A 19,181-nucleotide genomic window follows, 5' to 3' on the forward strand; every position below is an offset into this window, starting at 1 on the left:
AATCTCTTCTTTAAAAAAGTGAAGACCACAAAATTAGAATAGTATTTGCAACTACAAGTCATAAATTAAACAACTAAAGATTAAAATCATTTCAATATAGCATTTCAACTAGTAAAAAAGTACCTATAAACTAATTCAACCCATAATCACATGAGTACACCCCAAGAATTGGGATTTTAGCCAAATATTAAAAGAAGGTAAAAATGGTTACCAAATCCATTATCCTCAACTAGGTAAGAGTATTTAATCCTTTAAAATGCTTCCAATTGCATAAAATTAGTAAAGCACTTGCAAAATCTCTGAATTGAGTCTCAAATACCCTTCTTGTCTACTAAGAAAAATTCCAAACTCAAAAGAAAAACACCAGAGTGAAAAAGAACTAACAATTTAACAGTTTAAATCTGATTTATAGTCGCCGAAAAATAAATCAAAAAAGGGAATTAGGCAAGGTAAGTAAGGTTAGCCGAGTATTTTAGACAACTGCCCTTTGCTCTCTCTCTTATAATTTTGCATTGGCTATCATCTTCCTCAAGTCTTGTAACTTTGGGTGATCAATCTCGTTATTGAGAAAATGATTTGCAACTCATCGACTGCCCCTTTTTTGTTGCCGACTTTATTTTTTCTCTCAAGGCTAACATACTATAACTTTAGGGAGCCAAATAGCCACTCCGCAATTCACCAAGTGCTCTTGGCGAACATCACGTTCAAACTTTATCCACTTCTTTAGTTTGTTTTATTTCTGTTTGCTTACTAATATCCTTCCTTCTCTCCTCAATCCAAATACCTATAAACCAAGTATTAGAAATCAATTTATAGCATAAATAAAACATTAGAGGACACTAAATTTATTAAAATAAGTACCTAAATGAGTCCGAATCCCATAAGCATAAACACCCCTACCTTGAAATATCCAATAAAAGTACCATACCAACTCGTCCAATCCATTTAGATCTATTATTAATTGGAAACACACAATATTTATATTATTCCACTACACTACTCTTCCCCACCCCTTTCTGTCTTTGTTTAATATTCTTTTTTATTCCTTTTTGGTGCATAAATTTTTGATATATAAGCAAACTCCAAATCATTATCTTAACGGTTACAACAAAACATTGTGAAAGGAAAAAAAGACTTAGAGAAACCAATGGACTAAGAAAAAAGAAGACAAGAAAAAAGAAACAAAAGGTTATCCTCAGCCCCTCAACTTCTTCGAATTACTGGTATTTCTGTCTTTATCTTAAAGATTTTTGTACAAAGAATATTTTCTATTCAATAATTTGAAAATCAACCCACACCAACCTCTACACAGACCTCCACCCTACCCCTACCAAACCAACATCACTATTTTCCCTCTTAAAGTAGAAAAATTTTGAAACCTAGGGGCAAAAGCTTTTCGCGTCTAAAAATAGTAAAAATTAATTGATGCTCATGAATAATTACTTGCTTTCATTTTGTTCAAAAATGGTAACACATGTTTTAAGATGACTTGCACAAACTCTATCGTACCCATCTTTATATCTCACAACCACGTATAACTTCCACAAATCCACCGCCTTCCATCACCAAGCATTGGAGGAAATGGCCTAAAACAAAAAAAAACCCTTTGACCTCTTTTAAAAAACTATTAACAAGAACATCATCAAGCAACAAAACATTTTCTACTGACGTGAAACTTTTCAAAACCAAACTATAAACTCTCTTCTACCAACCTACCATTTCTCTAAACTATAAATAAGATCTTTTTTTCACACAAACATGGAAAATAAAAAGAAAATTAAAACCCATACAAGTAAACAAGATTTAATAAAGTGTTACCATTTTTTGAACAAAATTAAAGAAATTAATTGTTCATGAGCATCAATTAATTTTCGCCATTTTTAAGAGCGAAATGTTTTTTACCTTAAAAGGAATCTGGTTTTTTGTACTTCAAGAGGGAAAACGGAGTTGGGTAGGGTAGAGGTAGGGGTATGTTGATTATTAAATTCTTGAATATGAAATTTACTCTGTACAAAAAACATTAAAATACAGAGACAAATACCAGTAATTGGTAGAAGTTTTGGGGCTGAGGATGACTTTTTTTTTTATTTCTCTTCTTTTTTCTTGGTCCTTTGATTCTCTAAGACATTTTTAATTTCAAAGTTTTTTTGTAACCCTTCATATAGAGATTTGGGTTTTCTTATAGATCAAAAATTGATGCAAGTAAAGAGAAGAAAGATAAAAGAAGTGTAAAAAAGAGAGAGAAGGAGGGTGGGCGGAGTAGGGTAGGCGAATCATTTATATATTAGGTTTTTTCAATCAATAGCAGAAATGAATGGAGTGGACAGAGTTTATACAATACTACCGAGTCAATATGATACTTTTATAGGCTTAAAATATCCCTCTGATCGCATTGTTATTTGACATTATCGCTAGGAACTTCCAACGAAACTTCCATGGTATCATTTGGTTGTTTCTCATTTTAATTTCTTCTCGAGATTAAAGGACAACTAAATTCATCATGACATACACCCCTCCTTTATCATAAAATATTTCCCTGACATCATCTTGCTATTTTTCATAAAGCTAATACCTTTCAAGGAATCTTCGACGGTACCATCAGTTTGTTTGTTATTTTGATCTCACCAAGAAATAAAAAGAAAAACCTAAGTGCATGATTACATTGGTGCTTGGAATGATTCACAGAAATATTATCACATACAATCTCATACAAAACCTTAATCAACTTAAAATAGTTGTCCATTCACAAACTGCAGTCCTACATGTTTCAGAAGATCATCCGTTATAGAGTATATCCCTTACTCTGTTGTGTTACGCCTTGATTTAATATTAGTTTCGTAAACTATAAATTCTAGTTTCATAATGCATTTCATAATCATTTCTCTTCAATATTTCTTCAAACTACCTCTACCTCTCCTAAGAGAATATACAGACAACCTCCCACGCCTATTCATTGGTATTCATCATCTTCTTTTTCGCCTGTACAAACTATCTCAGTCTAGGTTCGCGATCCTAACAACTACCATAATCACTCCTTCCTTGTATCATAGATCCTTACTTTAAATCCTCTCTATCCTAGTATTACTACACACTCCCCAAAACATTTAAATTTTTAAAACTATCATGTAACACTCTGGAAGTTCCATGACATAAAATAGAGCTTACACCATTAAATATTGATAAAATGATTTTTCCAGATCTATATTAATGTATTAACTCATTTATCCAAAGTTAGAGCCAAAACGATAAAGAATGACCTAGACATCCGGAAACTAGCTAAATTGAACTAGATGATATCCCTATGTTTTGTGAAGGATTGAGAGGGTCAAATGAAGTCCACAACATGTAAAAATACTTTAAATAGGTAAACTGTAGTATATAGGGTCCAAATTTTGATAACGACTCCCCAAGGTCCATCTGAAGGGTCCTTGAGGAGGACCCTAACATGGGTAGGCAGCCAGCCAAAGACGCCTAAGCGCCTGCAAGATTCTAAGGGCTGCTGCGCATCGTGCAACCCACAAAAGCATGGGAAAATTTTCCTCGCGACACGTGAATGGTTAATGATGAAATTTGACGATTTTCTGTGGTTGATTAAGTATGTATTTTTGGGTTATTCGTTTGTAATGTTTGAATTTCATGTGAATCATGTTCCTTATCTAAATAATGGTTCTGATTGGGCTATATCAATCACTTGATAACATGTAAACGTTGGGATTAGAACTATAGCTTCAATGAACTTTTTAATGACTCTTTCCCTTATCCTTAATTATGAATTGGTCTTGTCTATGACTTGAAGGGTTGGTATTGGTTATGTTATTGAGTATTTTACTATGTTGCTGGATGATATTGTAAGTTGAACGTGAGTTCTCTATGAAGGTTCTTTGAAGCAATAGGTAAGTCTTATAAAGTTGTGAGTACTTTATAATATTTATGTTAGCTTATAAATGATGCTGCTATGAAATTCAAGTATGTATGATGTTGGTATGTGTCACATCCCGACACCACATACTTGAAGATATGGAACACTTAGAGTGCAACCGGCATACTTGACCTTCTGTAGGTCATGTACAAGCCTTTATGTGCCGTTCATCACATAAAAACATATGAAATGTAGTGCAGAATTAAAACTTTCATCAAATCATAGACACAAGAGTACTTTGGGACACGGACCATAGACAGTAGAAATATAGTACTACTAAGTGTATTACAATACTCCGATAAAAGAAATAAAAGAAATCTTTGCCCTCGAGTCAAATGAGGCCGTACTTCAACATGCTTGAATGATCCACTAATCCAAGCTTAGCCATCCAAAAGCACATTCACCTATGAATTACTTTAGAATTAGATAAAATCATGGAATCATTACAACCACATTTACTAAGTATGACATAATGTATAAAAATCATGAAAATAGACATTTATTACAATCATGCATATTTTGATTTAGATATCATAATATAATCATAATAACAACATTTAGCATCATAGAAACACATAAGATTTACTAAATCAATATATAACATTTTTAGGAACAACATTATAGTAAGCACTATCACTATTAGAGTGATCTTCTATATTGTTATAGTGCAGTTTATTCACTTCCACTTCTACACTTTCTAGCATGCAATCCTCTCACTAAAAGCTATCCTAAGACTCACTTAGTAACACAAAGAGAGACTGCCCATACACCGTCTCTAGGCACACATAAGTGATCCTTAAGAAAACCTATAATGAGATCAACACACACTTACAAGATACCAAACATATGAACATGAGATTATCCTATCAAAGGTTATTCTAAGTTTCACTTGGGTGAGTCATGAAGCGACGCCTATACAATTCCTTCACACACTTAAGAGGTCCCTAAGATTACCTAGGATAAGATCATTCTCACATTATACAAAAACATACATAAAATATGACAATATCCCTTCTAAAGGTTATGAAAAGACTTACTAAAGTAAATCAAGAATATAAGGTCCATGATTGACCTCTTCAAGATTACCTAAGTAATCCTTAAGACTACCTAAGTTTCGATCATGTCTACATAATCAACCAATTTCCGTAACTAGAGATATTCTTAGCACTTATCTAGGTAGGATACGAAGTGACCATTCCTATGCCCCCTTCAAACCTTAAATTGACAACCCTTAATTACTATAGATAAGTACTTATTCATTTAACATGCTTTCTTAACTTAAGTCATTACATTCATTAGTTCATTTAAGACTCATTTATCACATAAGGAGACTCAAGTAATGGTCTTGGAGAAGACATAGTGACTAACACCTTGAAAGCCTATTGCGCAATGTCTAGATATAACATACTTGGATGCGGTATTCTAATTGCTAAGGGTAGAACTAGGACACATCACATGTTGGCACATGAGTAAGGAATATGGAGGTCTTTTATGTACTCTAGTCCCATTCTCAAGTAGAGCTACATTGCATTCTAGTCTCATTCACAAATAGACCAACTTAGCGTAACATACTCACTCGGTGCTAGCCTTTGTTTTCATAGAGTCATTTTCATTAAAGATTCATACAAAGAGGTTCTATATCAAATTCATACCGATCATATTTACCATACGAAAGAGGTCCTCTAGGGCTACCTTACAATGGCGAAAAAGATAGTTCATCGTGACATTCCTAAGGATGATATTATGTCGTTCTAGCAAACAAACCTTAAGTCAAACATTCATTACAAGAAGGATACTATTACGACTTTCCACTTCAAAGTTCTTAACCTTACCACTAGGTTTAGGGTTCCACCTACCTGACTTTCTTAACATTATTTAACTTCTAATATATCATTCATTCAAGAATAACAAGGGTGAACTAGTCTATCAAAACAAGACACGACATACTTCACTTTATTACATATAGCATATCATTCTTTGAAACACTTAGGAATGACCATTATCATATTTTTGTCATCCTATACTTACTATAGAATCATCAATATAACCATCATAGACTCATATAGTTAAGTAGGAACTATAATGCATCAATTTTAAGACTACACTCATAAACACGTAGTCATAGTCTAACATGACAACCTAATTTCAATAAAACAACATCCATTTTCACATTTATCACACGTAGATAGATATTCTCATACTTCACATAAATCAACTACACAAATCATCTTATTACTTCAAGTAGCTTGGTAACAAGGCCATCATCATTATGATAAATAAAGTAACACCGACAAGGCCAAATCTTTTGCAAGTAAAGCACATAGTACCTCCACCATAAGTGGATCATACCAATCAAAACATAATTGAAGCGCTGAATTACTTAAAATAAAGAGAATTATGGCAGGATACGACCAATCGATTCTCAACACTTCGATCCAATCCTAAACCATCCAATTCAATACCAGAATGCCCTTACATATGGTTATGAACATCAATTCGATAGAAAAACTATAATACTCAATGAATCTAGTTCAATTAATTATTGATTTATCAATCTAAGAAAATCAATACACCAATTGAATACAATTCTTACATCATTCAATAGCCCCTAAAAACTACATTAGAATTCATAAGCATTAAGACAAATCACTTAACCCATAAAGTGGTAAAAAACTAGGTTTCATCAATTACATGGGTTCATAGGTTAATTGAGTTAAAATTATCTAATTAATAAAATTTGATCAATATACAATGCTTTAAGACCTTTAATGCAAGATCACATGGATAGATCATTAAATTGGACAAGTTTTTTGAAACTTTTGAAACTTTAAGAATGCTGGGCTCCTTGATGAATAGATTTTCAAGGGTCATAAATTCATTCCTCAACAATGTTAATAAACCAATTTGATGAAGAATCACCACTCAATTCTCCATTCCAAGCACGTCCTTGAGTTTTGGCTTCAAAGAAGTTCTAGATAATTTCTAAGTGAATTTGGGTTTTTATTTTGAAGAATGAAATCTTCTAATTGCTTAAGGCTTATAAACATGTTTAGAACACCCAAAATACCCCTAAGTAACTGCACTTTCTCTTATTTGGACGTAAGACTGGTCAACGGACCGGAACCGGGTCACCGGACCGGAATGAACCGGTACCGGACCGGACCGGAATCCGTTGACCGGTACCGGGATGAACCGGACCGGAATTACCGGGATGGTTCATCGGTTCCGTCCCGTTCCACTATATACCGGGACGGAACCGAAATGAACCGGAACGGACCGGGATGGAACGGGACGGGATTAACGGGACGATATTTTTTAAATTACGAAAATATAATTTTTTTTATTTCTTAAGTATAAATTAATAGTTTTTAAATTTATACTATAATTTTTAACTTAAGTTTATTTTAAAGATATTTTATTAATTTTTTTTTATTATTGTTAAGTTTGCAAGTAATCTAATAAAGTTTTCAAAATTTAAATCTTTTAAAGTTTATACTTTATAAGTTATTACTTATATTTATTAATATTTATTTTATAAGTTATATTTATAACTTGTATCTTGTAAATATTAAATAAATAAAATTTGTAATTTAAAAAAAGTAAATTAAATTACAAAAATTAAAAAATATCAATTTAATTTATTTAAATTTGTAACAAATTACAATTTCAATTTACAACTATTAGTAGAGTACATAGCTTACGCAGCCACCTTCTAGGAAGGGTTCTGTTTCAACTATGTCTCGAATGTAATACTAATAGTTGTATAGTCCCGTAAATCCTCTTTCTAACTCAGCTAGGGATTGATTGTGATCAACTTCTGGTCTTGGTAAAGCTCGTTGACGATCTTGAATTTCGATGCCATCGTCACTACCACATCCAATAGTTGAATCTATGAAAAGTTCAAATTGACTATCTAACTTTGGAAGTCCTTGATTTCTACGCTCAGCATTTATCCAGTCTCTAAATAACACTGATATCTCCCGGCTGTCTTCTGCTAACGAATATCTGTGGTCTCCAATTTGAAATCTTGCCGCGCTGAAATCTGCCTCCGAAGCTACTGATGATCCTTGAATTGCAAGCACATCCTTCACCATCCTACTAAGTTTTGGATATTGAGCTCCACGATTTCTCCACCAGTTCAATAGTTCCGGTATACCATTATCGTTTGTAATATCATCTGTACCCTGTTCAAGATATTTAACAAATTCACATTTATTAGAAGAGTCAAGACCAAGTTTATGTTTCACTCGTCCATGAGCACCTACTTGATTTGTAGACGTTTGAGGATTTTCAACATTATATAAGAATGAATATTTATAATACATTTCTTTTGCAAAGTATTTTATACTATTTTGACATGTTACCAAATCAGGTTCTTCTTCAGGTTGAATATCTAAATTCTGATAAATGCATTCAACTAAAGCTTTTGTACCATATTCTTTATATTCGGGGTTGAAAAGAAGTGCAGTTAAATAAATTTGAGGAATAGGAAAAAAATATTTTTTAAATTTTGTAATCATAACTTCAATAGCAGAGGTGAATAAAGTATTTGTTTTATATTAAGAAAAAATAGATGAAATCTCACATATGTGTATTAAAATTTCAGAAATAGTAGGATAATATATTCCAGAAAAAATTTTAGTAGCATCATAAAATGATTTCAAAAATATTCTAAGTTCATTTACTTCATCCCAATCACTATCATTAATTTTAAATTCAGGATAAGCATTATGATTATTAAATAGCGTAGTAATAGGTTGTCTATATGCATAAGCAACTTCAAGCATATCATAAAAGGAATTCCATCTAGTTTTTACATGCTTCGGAACTTTTCTAAACGGAAGTTTAAATGCATTACAAAGTTCTTTAAATTGATTAATTCTACTACTACTATTCATATGAAAAATATAAAAACAAGCATTATCAATTTTATCACAACTATTTTCAAATAATTTCACACCGTCACTAACAACCAAATTTAATATATGCGCGGCACATCTAACATGAAAAGCATATTTACTAATAGGACAAAGTCTAGGTTCTAGAAAATTAATAGCATTTAAATTAGCAGAGGCATTATCTAAAGTAATACTAACGACTTTATCACAAAGACCAAAAAAATCTAAAATTTCCAACACAGTAGTAGCAATATAAATTCCGATTTTTTTCTTTTGACAAATTTTATAACCAATAATTCTTTTTTGTAAATTCCAATTATAATCGATCCAATGCGCAGTAACAGTTAAATAATCAAAACCATTAGGACTACGACCCATATCAGTAGTAATAGCAACTCTACAATCCATTAGTTCAAAATAGGCACGTAAATATTGACAATGTTTTTCTTGAAATTCGAAAATATCTCTTTTTACCATGCTTCTTGATAAACCTTGAAAACTAGGATTATATGTTTCACGAATATAAGCAATAAAACCCGGATGTTCTCCAAAACTAAAAGGTAAACCACAAACAACAACCATTTTAGCAAAGTTTTCACGATCACGATCCTTGTTATAGGTTCGATGTGTAAGAGGACCACTTGGGTTCGAAGTATTTAACTCACTTTGAACCATATTTGATCCTCTAACCGATTCTTCAACATTACAATTTCCACCAACTTCAAGAGAAGACATATATGCAAACCACTCTTTACTATGCTTGTTAATCAAATGTTTTTTTAATCCCCCCGTTGAACCTCCCGTCCCACCAGATGTATATTTAAAATGTTGTTTACAAAGATTACATATACTAAAAGTTTTTTCTTCATTCAAATAACAAAATTTCCACACATGTGATTTTAAAGAACGTTGTACCTTGGTCTTACCTCTAGTTGGAATAATAAGGGGACGAGTAGTCCAACCGGAGGTGGAGCTTCAATACCTATACTATTGACTGTATTGAGGTCGGCGGCGGGGCTAGTCGGTGTATCATCTAAATCTACTTCTTCATCTAAATTTAATTGTTCATCCGTTTCCACTTCTTCATTTTCTTGATTAATACCATAATATCTTTCATAGAGTTCATGGGGAGTCGGACTATATGAATTAATATTTATAGGACCGGGACGGGAAAAACTAGTTTCATTCACATGCGTAAATTCATCTGTATTTATTCTAACAAGAGGAATTTTAGATTTAGACGAACTAGCACCTTTGTTAGTTTTTTTAACTAATTTTTTTACTGATTCTACTAGACCTTTTTTACTTCCACTTTTTTTAGAAGACTCCATGATATAAAATTATAAATTATAAAATACGAAACTTAACAAGAACAACTTACAAGTTAAATAATAAATACAAAAAATAAATATAAGATTAGAGAGTGGAACGAAGTTACCAAACGTTTGTATAAGAACAAACGATTATAATGAAAATTAAAATATTGATGTCGAAACTTGAAATTTGAAGAAGATTCCTCCTCCGAAATACACCAAATGACCAAATGATATAAGTTATACTTATAAATATGAATGTAATTTGGAAATATATATTCTCTCAAATACTCAGATTATATTTGTAAGTTGTAAACTTGTAAATAAAATTTTTTTTTACACACAACTCTAATTTATACAACAAAAAAACTAGCCGTTTTAATTTTTCCGTTTGGGGCGGGGGGGGGGGGGGGCTGCACTGCAGCTGCAGTGCTTTATGCAGACTGCAGTCTGCAGTCTGCAGGGCGGGCAGGGGCGGGCAGGCGCGGGCAGGGCGGGCAGGCGGGATTTTTGAAAAAAATTTAAATTTTAAAATATAATTTATAAAAAATATAAATATAAATTATATAAAATATAAAATATAAAAAAATTAATATATATTAAATAAACCGGACCGGAACCGGAATGGACCGGACCGGAACCGGAATGAACCGGGATGAACCGGTACCGGTACACTGGTACGAAACTACGGTTCCGTCCCGTTCCGTGTACCGGTTTAGAATATCCCGGCCCGTCCCGTAGGCAACCGAAACGGGACGAACCGGAACGGTACCGGTACGTCCCGTTTCGTTGCCCAGTCTTAATTGGACGTACGGTGAATTTTGTGCGGTGAATTTATCAATTCACCCCTAGAGTTAACAGTAAGCTGCGCAAGAAAATAACTTCACAGACGGTTGCCAAACGACTGACTGTTTCCCAAACAACGGACCGTCCTGTTTGTCGGTGGTTTGGGAATGAGGTTGGTCCTTGGCTTGTCCTTCTCCCACGCCTAAGTTCTAACCCACGACACCCACCGACAGGGCGTCGACTCTCCAACGATCCATCTACTGCCTAGTTTGTTTGGGACTGTTTTGGGCAGTTGTGGCTCTTGTGAAGGGTCCTTCCTCAAGGATCCTTTGTTGGTCCTTGGGGACTTTAACTCGAACATTTCCAACCCCAATATGTTAGTATAGAATTTTAGGACCTCTCACATCAATTTAATTCATAAGGAACACGTAAACTCGATGAAACATGCCAAGAAACACAAGGTCATTTCAAGACAAAACTTTTGAACGTCGTGGACGTTCTTTGACATTTGACCTCCAAACATCACAAAACTTGACACACTGCCTATAAACACTATAAAATCTCATAGAAAGACCCCATATTCTCATGAAACATACATATAGTTACATAGGTGACTTAGTCGTCGAACGTCTTGGTCGTCCCTTGATGTTTCACTTCCAAATAACCTAAAACTCTAGACTCAGCCTCAATACCACACTATATACTAATTTAGGACCTTAGACTATCATGAAAACCATGTTAGGCTCTATATTCACCTAATTCATTTTGGAAGTATTCCAATCTCCCCCACTTGGAAAACATTCGTCCTCGAATAACACTTGCCACTCTCCGAACACATCCAAGAATAGGTACTCAACTTAACAGCTCATAAACATACCATATCGCATTTTATGAAAAACAAACATCTTGGAAAACATCAATTTCAAAGATCCAGACTCACAACGCAACAACAAACTAGAATAAAATCTATAGCTCATCATGCCATGAAACTCATATCCTCCCTTCTAAATAGCAAAAACACATTTTATAATCAATATCATGTTCATATACATCATTTATCACCACCTTACCACAATTTTTAACCAAATAATGAATTAGTCAAATTTTGAAAAATCTCATAGTGAGCACGTATTTCATTACAGTGAATTTTGCAAAAAAAAAATTCAAAAATGCAACTTTTAGGCAATTCATGATTATAATATGCAAATATTCAATCATTTAAACACACTTTTCAACATAATAATAACTTCATGAAATCCAAAATGAAAGCAATTAATGAAATACAATTTCAACAAGACCCCTAAAAACAATGCATATGGAACATACTTTTATGACTATCTCTTCTCAACCTTAGTTGAATAGAAAAGATATGACGATCAATCAAAACTCCTTTACTCACCATACTACCCCACATAGAAGGAACTCATAACACAAATGAAATTAAAGAACTTACCATCATCCTCATCCTCATCCTTATCCTCATCCGGCTTTGATACTTTAGTTCGGAGTACATATAAACTCCTCTTATTTTGAGCATCATCCTTTGTAACATTAGGAGAAACTTCCATACCCTATAATCCTCTAGAATAAATATTAGGACAATCTCACAACTTATGATCATCCTTAACACATCCAAGGCAACTCCCGTTACCCAATATATACTCCCCATAGTGCCTTTTTCCACAAGAAGCACAAGTAAGTTTGCCATTTTGAGAACCACCTCCTTTATCCAATTTCACCTTAGCACTCCTAGGTTCTTCTTCATTTTGAGACCTTTTCTTGAACCTAGATTGACCTTGATCACTTGAACCATTCCTTTCATGTTTCTAGCAATCCTTCCGAACTTAGACTGCTCAATTGATTGAGCATACACAATTAGTCTAGCTAGGGTCATATCATCATGTAGCATAGTCGTACGACATTCTTATTTCACAAGGTCGGCGACCGGTATCACAAATATACTCATATGATCCCTAAGGTTAGACAAAAGGGATGAAGCATATTTAGACAACATAGTGAACTTCAAAGGGTATTCCTAAACACTCATATTGCCTTGCTTGAGATTGATAATCTCCTGTACCTTCACTTTCCTCCTCTCACAGGGAAATTACTTTCCTAGAAAAGCTTCCTTAAAATTTTCCACTCTATGGGACCCGACTCAACCGGCCTATTTTCTTTCCATTGTGTGTACCACTCTTAAAAAACATCTTTCAATTGATACAAAGCCAACTCCGATTTCTCCCTATAAGTCACTCCCATAGCATGCATTGTCTTATAAACCTCATCTAGAAACTCTTGGGGATCCTCTCCCACCTTAGAGCTAAGAAATATATCAGTATTCATCCTCACAAAATCTCTCAATCTAGATGTCATAATGCTCTCCACAATAATCACTCTAGGTGCCGAACCCATATTTGCATGTGTAGTCAGAACTAAGGCTATAATAAGTAAAGCTCTCTAATCTCTCTATTGGTCATTTCCGGGGGAACCACCGGAACATCATTACCTCCACCCACAATAGGGACTTGATAACCTTTAGGATCTTGCTAAACTTGAGGAGGATTCTCCTCATTCACATCATTCTCCTCAACTCTCCTAGCCGGTATCATCGTCGTATTCATCCTCCTAGAAACACAAGGAAAACCATATAAAAAGATTACTCATAAATTTTACTCTAGGCACGACATAGGAGTAGAAAAGAAGGGAAACTCTATCGTCCTATAGCCTTTTTCCCATAGATGTGTCGTGACACTCACCAATGGTCAAAAATCTACTAGACCTGACTTGATGAGACTTTTGGATTCCTAAGACCAATTTCATAACCTATGCTATAATACCAAGCTTGTCACATCCCGAGACCACACCGTAGAAGATATGGCACTCTCTGAGTATGACCCAAACGTATACCCTAGAAGTTAGGGCATTCCTTAGGTCCCTCACCAGTGTACATGATCTCTCGGAGGTCTTGTACAAGTCCTTCCGTATCATTCATCACATATAAACATATGAAAGTAGTGCGGAATTAAAACTTTTACAAACATTCTATAACTCTTTAAAATATCTTTCATATAAAACTTATAGGAAATACTAAGTCTCATTTCATCAAATCCTAGACACAAGACTTCATTTGGACACGGACCATACACAATAGAAATATAGTACTACTAAGTCTATTATAGTACTTCGATAAAGGAAATAAAAGACATCTATGCCCTCGAGTCAAATGAAGACATACTTCAACTTGCTCGAACAATCCCTTAATCCTAGCTTAGACCTCGAAAAACACCTTCACCTATGAATCACTTATGAAATAGACAAGAACATGGAATTAGTACAACCACATACACTAAGTATGACATAATGCATAAAAGTCATGAAAACAGACATTTTTAAAAACATGCATCTTTTGATTTAAATATCATAATATAATCATAAGGACAACAATTAACACATTAGAAACACATAAGAATTGACTAAATTGATTTATCACATCTTTAGGAAAAACTTTACAGTGAGCAATATCACTATAACAGTGAAGTCTATTCACTTCCCTTTCTACACTTTCTAGCATGCAATCCTCTGACAAAAATCTATCCTAAGACTCATTTAAGTAAGACAAAGATATACCACACATATACCCTCTCTAGGAACACCTAAATGATCCTTAAGACCACCTATAATGATATCAAAACACACTTACAAGACACCAAACATATGAACATGAGATTCTCCTACCAAAGGTGATTTCTAAGTTTCACTTTAATAAGTTGTGATGCGAACACCAAGACAATCCGATACACACACTTAAGATATCCTTTCGATTACCTAGGATAAGATCATTCTCACTTAAAACAACAACATAAATATAATATGACATTTTCCCTTCCAGAGGTTATCAAAAGACATAATAGAATAAATCAAGAAGATATAGTCCATGATTGACCTCTTCAAGATTACCTAAGTAATCCTTAAGAATACCTAAATTTGGATCATGCCTACACAATAAACCAACTTTCCTTACTAGAATCATTCTTATGACTTATCTAGGTAAGATACGAAGTGACCATTCATATGCCCCATTCACACCTTAATAAGACAAACCTTAACTACTCTAGATAAGTACTTATTCATTTAACATGCTTTCTAACTTAAGTCACTACACTCATTAGTTCATTTAAGACTCATTCATCAATTAGGACATTCAAGTAATGGTCTTGGAGAAGATCTAGGGACTCGAACTTACACCTTCAAAGAATATTGTGCAATGTCTAGATAGTATCCCATACCACCACGTAAACATCATAGAAATTCCCTAATGCTAGTAGGTATCCATATGATGAGAATAGGCAATAACCCACATAGACCATGATAGCTAAACATGGAATCCGAAGTTCTAACCTACTCCGATGAGGGTGTTCTACTACACATCCCATGTAGGCACATGGTTAAAGTATATGAAAGGCTTTTGTGTACTCTAGTCTCATTCTCAAGTAAAGCTACATTGTACTCTAGTCTCATTATCAAGTATATCTACTTCCCATTACATACTCCACGGTGCTAGCCTTTGATCTAAAACAGCCATTTACATTAAAGGTTCATACAAAGGGTTTCATATCAAGTTCATAACCCAATCACATTTACCCTACCATAGAGGTCCTCTAGGGTACCTTACAATGGCAGCAAAGGTATCTCATAATGACTTTCCTAAGGATGATATAATGTCATTCCAACCAATCAACCTTAAGTCCATCATTCATTACAAGCAGGAAATCATGATAGCCTTTGACTTCGCAGTTCAAAACCTTACCACTAGGTTTAAGGTTCCACATACATGACCTTCTTAACATAATTTAAGGTCTCACGTATCATTCATTCATACATGTCAAGGATGCACTTAGCTTACCTAGTCAAGACATATCATATTCACATATTATTCATATATATATTAAGTAAGGGACACAAGATACCAAAACAAACAAGAAACAACATACTTCACTTTATTACATATAGCATATTATTCTTTGAATAACATAGGAATGGCCTTATCATCTTTATGTCATCCTATACATAACAAAAACATCATCAATATAACCATCATAGACTCATATAGCCAAGTAGGAACAATCATGAATCAACTCTAAGACTACACTCATAACATATACACATAGTCTAACATGATCACCTAATATCAAGAAAATCACACATATTTTCACATTGATCACATGTAAATATATATGCTCATACTTCACATAAATCAATTACACAAATCATCATAGTACTTCATGTAGTTTCATGACAAGACCAAGATCGTTTAATCATTAGTGGACCATAACAATCACAGCATATTTAAAGATCTAAATTAATTAAAATAAATAAAATCAGGGCAGTGTACCACCAATCCATTCTCCACACTTCGATCCAAAACTAAATCATCTAATTCAATATCATAAGGACCTTACCTATGATCATGAACATCAATTCAATACAAAAACTATAATACTCAATGAATCTATTTTAATTCAATATAGATTTATAAATCTAAAACAATCTATACATCAATTGAATACAGTTCTTATATCATTCAATAGCCCCTAGAAAACTACATTAGCATTCATAAGCATTAAGGCGATATCACTTAAACCATAAAGTAGTCAAAAACTAGAGTTCATCAATTACATGGGTTCATGCGTTAATTGAATTAAAATAATATCTTTAACAAGAATTAGATCAATACACAATGCTTTAAAACCTTTAAGTCCAGAGCCGATGGATAGATCATGAAGCTGGACAAGTTCATCTTTGAACACTTTAGAACACTCTTTGAATGTTGGGCTCCTTGATGAATAGAGTTTCAAGGATCAAAAACCATACCTAAATGATGTTAATACACCAATTTAATGAAGAATCACCACTCAATTCTCCAATCCAAGCTCTTCGTTGAGTTTTGGTTTCAATGAAGTTCTAGAGGATTTAGGTTTTTATTTTGATGAATGAAATCAACTAAGTGTTTAAGGCTTTTTAATATGTTCAGAATACCAAAAATACCCCTAAGTTACCTCCATTTCTCTTATTTGGACGTTGGGTGAATTTACAAATTCACCCCTAGAGTTAACAGTAAGTTGCGCAGGAAAACGGCTTCACAGACGGTTGCCAAACGACTGGCCGTTTCCCAACCAATGGACCGTTCGGTTGGTCTTTTGTTTGGGAATCAGGCTGGCCCTTGCCTGGACTTCTCCCACAGCTAATTCCTGACCCCAAACACCCATTCATGGGGCGTCGACTGGCCAATGAGTGGTCTACTGCCTCCGTTGTATAGGACTGTTTAGAGCAATCTTGTCTCATGTGAAGTGTCCTTCCTCAAGGACACTTTGTTGGTCCTTGGGGACTTTATCCCAAACGTTTCTAGCTTGAATATGTTTGTATACGAGTATAGGATCTCCCACATTAATTTAATCCAAAATGAACATGTAAAACTCAATAAAACATGTCAAGGCACATAAGGTTGTTTCAAGACGTTCTTGGATGTTTGACCTCCAAGCTTCAAGAAAAATTAGACACTACATATAAACACCATAATAAATCATATACTGACCTCATTATATCATGAAACACACATTTAGGCACATAACCACACAAGAGGCACATAGGTGACTTAGTCGTCGAATTTCTTGGTCGTCCCTTGACGTTTCACTTCCAAATCACCTGAATCTCTAGACACTACCTCAATATCACATTATATACAAGTTTAGGACCTTATACCATAATGATAACCATGAAAGTCTCTAGATTCACCTAAGTTATTTTCCGAGGTATTACACAATGTATATATGTTGGAGTATGAATATGTTAAATGTGGGATTATAATAAGGATATGATAATGCAATTTGATGATGTTTAGATTGTATACCTTACACACTATGTATATGATATGTTAATCTCACAAATGAAAGTTTGTGATGAAAGGAAATTCTCATCTAAACTTAAAAAATTTATGATCATGCTTATACAAGGAATTAATATCTTATGACTTATTATAACATTTATGAATAAATGATAACCTAAATATTGTCCAACAAGTGACTTCATCTTAGCACCGATAAACTAGATATAAGATGTGTCCCATCCCTAGTTATAAGTTAGGCTCACAATGATCTCATGAGATAGAGGTTGCATGTAATGTGAAACTATGGATCTCTAATATATTTCCTAGTTTTTGAACTATGTTGCCACCATAGAAATACTAGCTAGTGGATCCACCTAGAATGCTATGTTCATGTTTGGTTCTAGTTAGGCTAGTAGACCACCTTTTTTCCTTGTGGGGTTTCATCACACTGGATTCCATGTTTAGATAACATGGTCTAATGTTTTTTAAGGCGATTGTTCCCTCAAGTAAAATGAAAGATAAGTAAATGGACATTGACTAGGGTGACTTTAGGAGTTTACGTAGTATAGGTAAGGGTATGAAACTCTACCTAGACATCGCACAGGTTGACTCTAAGGGATGTCCTAGGATATTGTTCTCATGAAATATAAATATGAAATGTATAATGCTTATAATACATGATGTTGTACTTCTAAGATGATGACTGTGTTAATGAACATGAAATGGTCTATGTTGTTACATGTGATGATGAATACTTAAGATGAATGATACAATGAATTACTTATGCTCTCCTATCTTTGTTTACTTGATAATGTGGGATTATGGGGAGTCATACGATCATTGCACTTGTAGGCTTGGGATGGGATTATTGAAAAGTGTTTGTATGTTAAGGTTATATGCACTATTGAATATGAAATGTTAATATGACTCTACGATAATATGTCTTTGATTATGACTACGCTTTGTATTGTTTGGATATTTATCTTGTATATACTCCATTCTTTGTGCATTAGAGGTTTCCAAATGACTTAGCATTCTTTCTAGAGAAATGGTCCTTTTTCATGCATGTCCTTAAATGTTTATGTGCATATGCCCATACTTAGTACATGTGGAGTACTAACCCCTTACATTATATTTCTACAATTGTAGGGACCGACTGTTGAATATTAAGAAGGCCGATTGAAAAAGCTTGGAACTCTTTCTCCAAGTGATGTAGGTCATCATGTTCGTGGATGCTATCTTTTCATAATTCTAGATTATGAAGACTTTAGTAGTTTATAATAAATCTCTTTATTTCGTTTTATGTTTTTTAGATTCATTGTAGTAAGGCCTATATGGAACATTAACATTTATTGGTTAAGTCAAACTTATACTCTTTAGAT

This window comes from Solanum lycopersicum, chromosome 12 (genome assembly GCF_036512215.1).
Source record: "Solanum lycopersicum chromosome 12, SLM_r2.1".
Lineage (NCBI taxonomy): Eukaryota > Viridiplantae > Streptophyta > Magnoliopsida > Solanales > Solanaceae > Solanum > Solanum lycopersicum.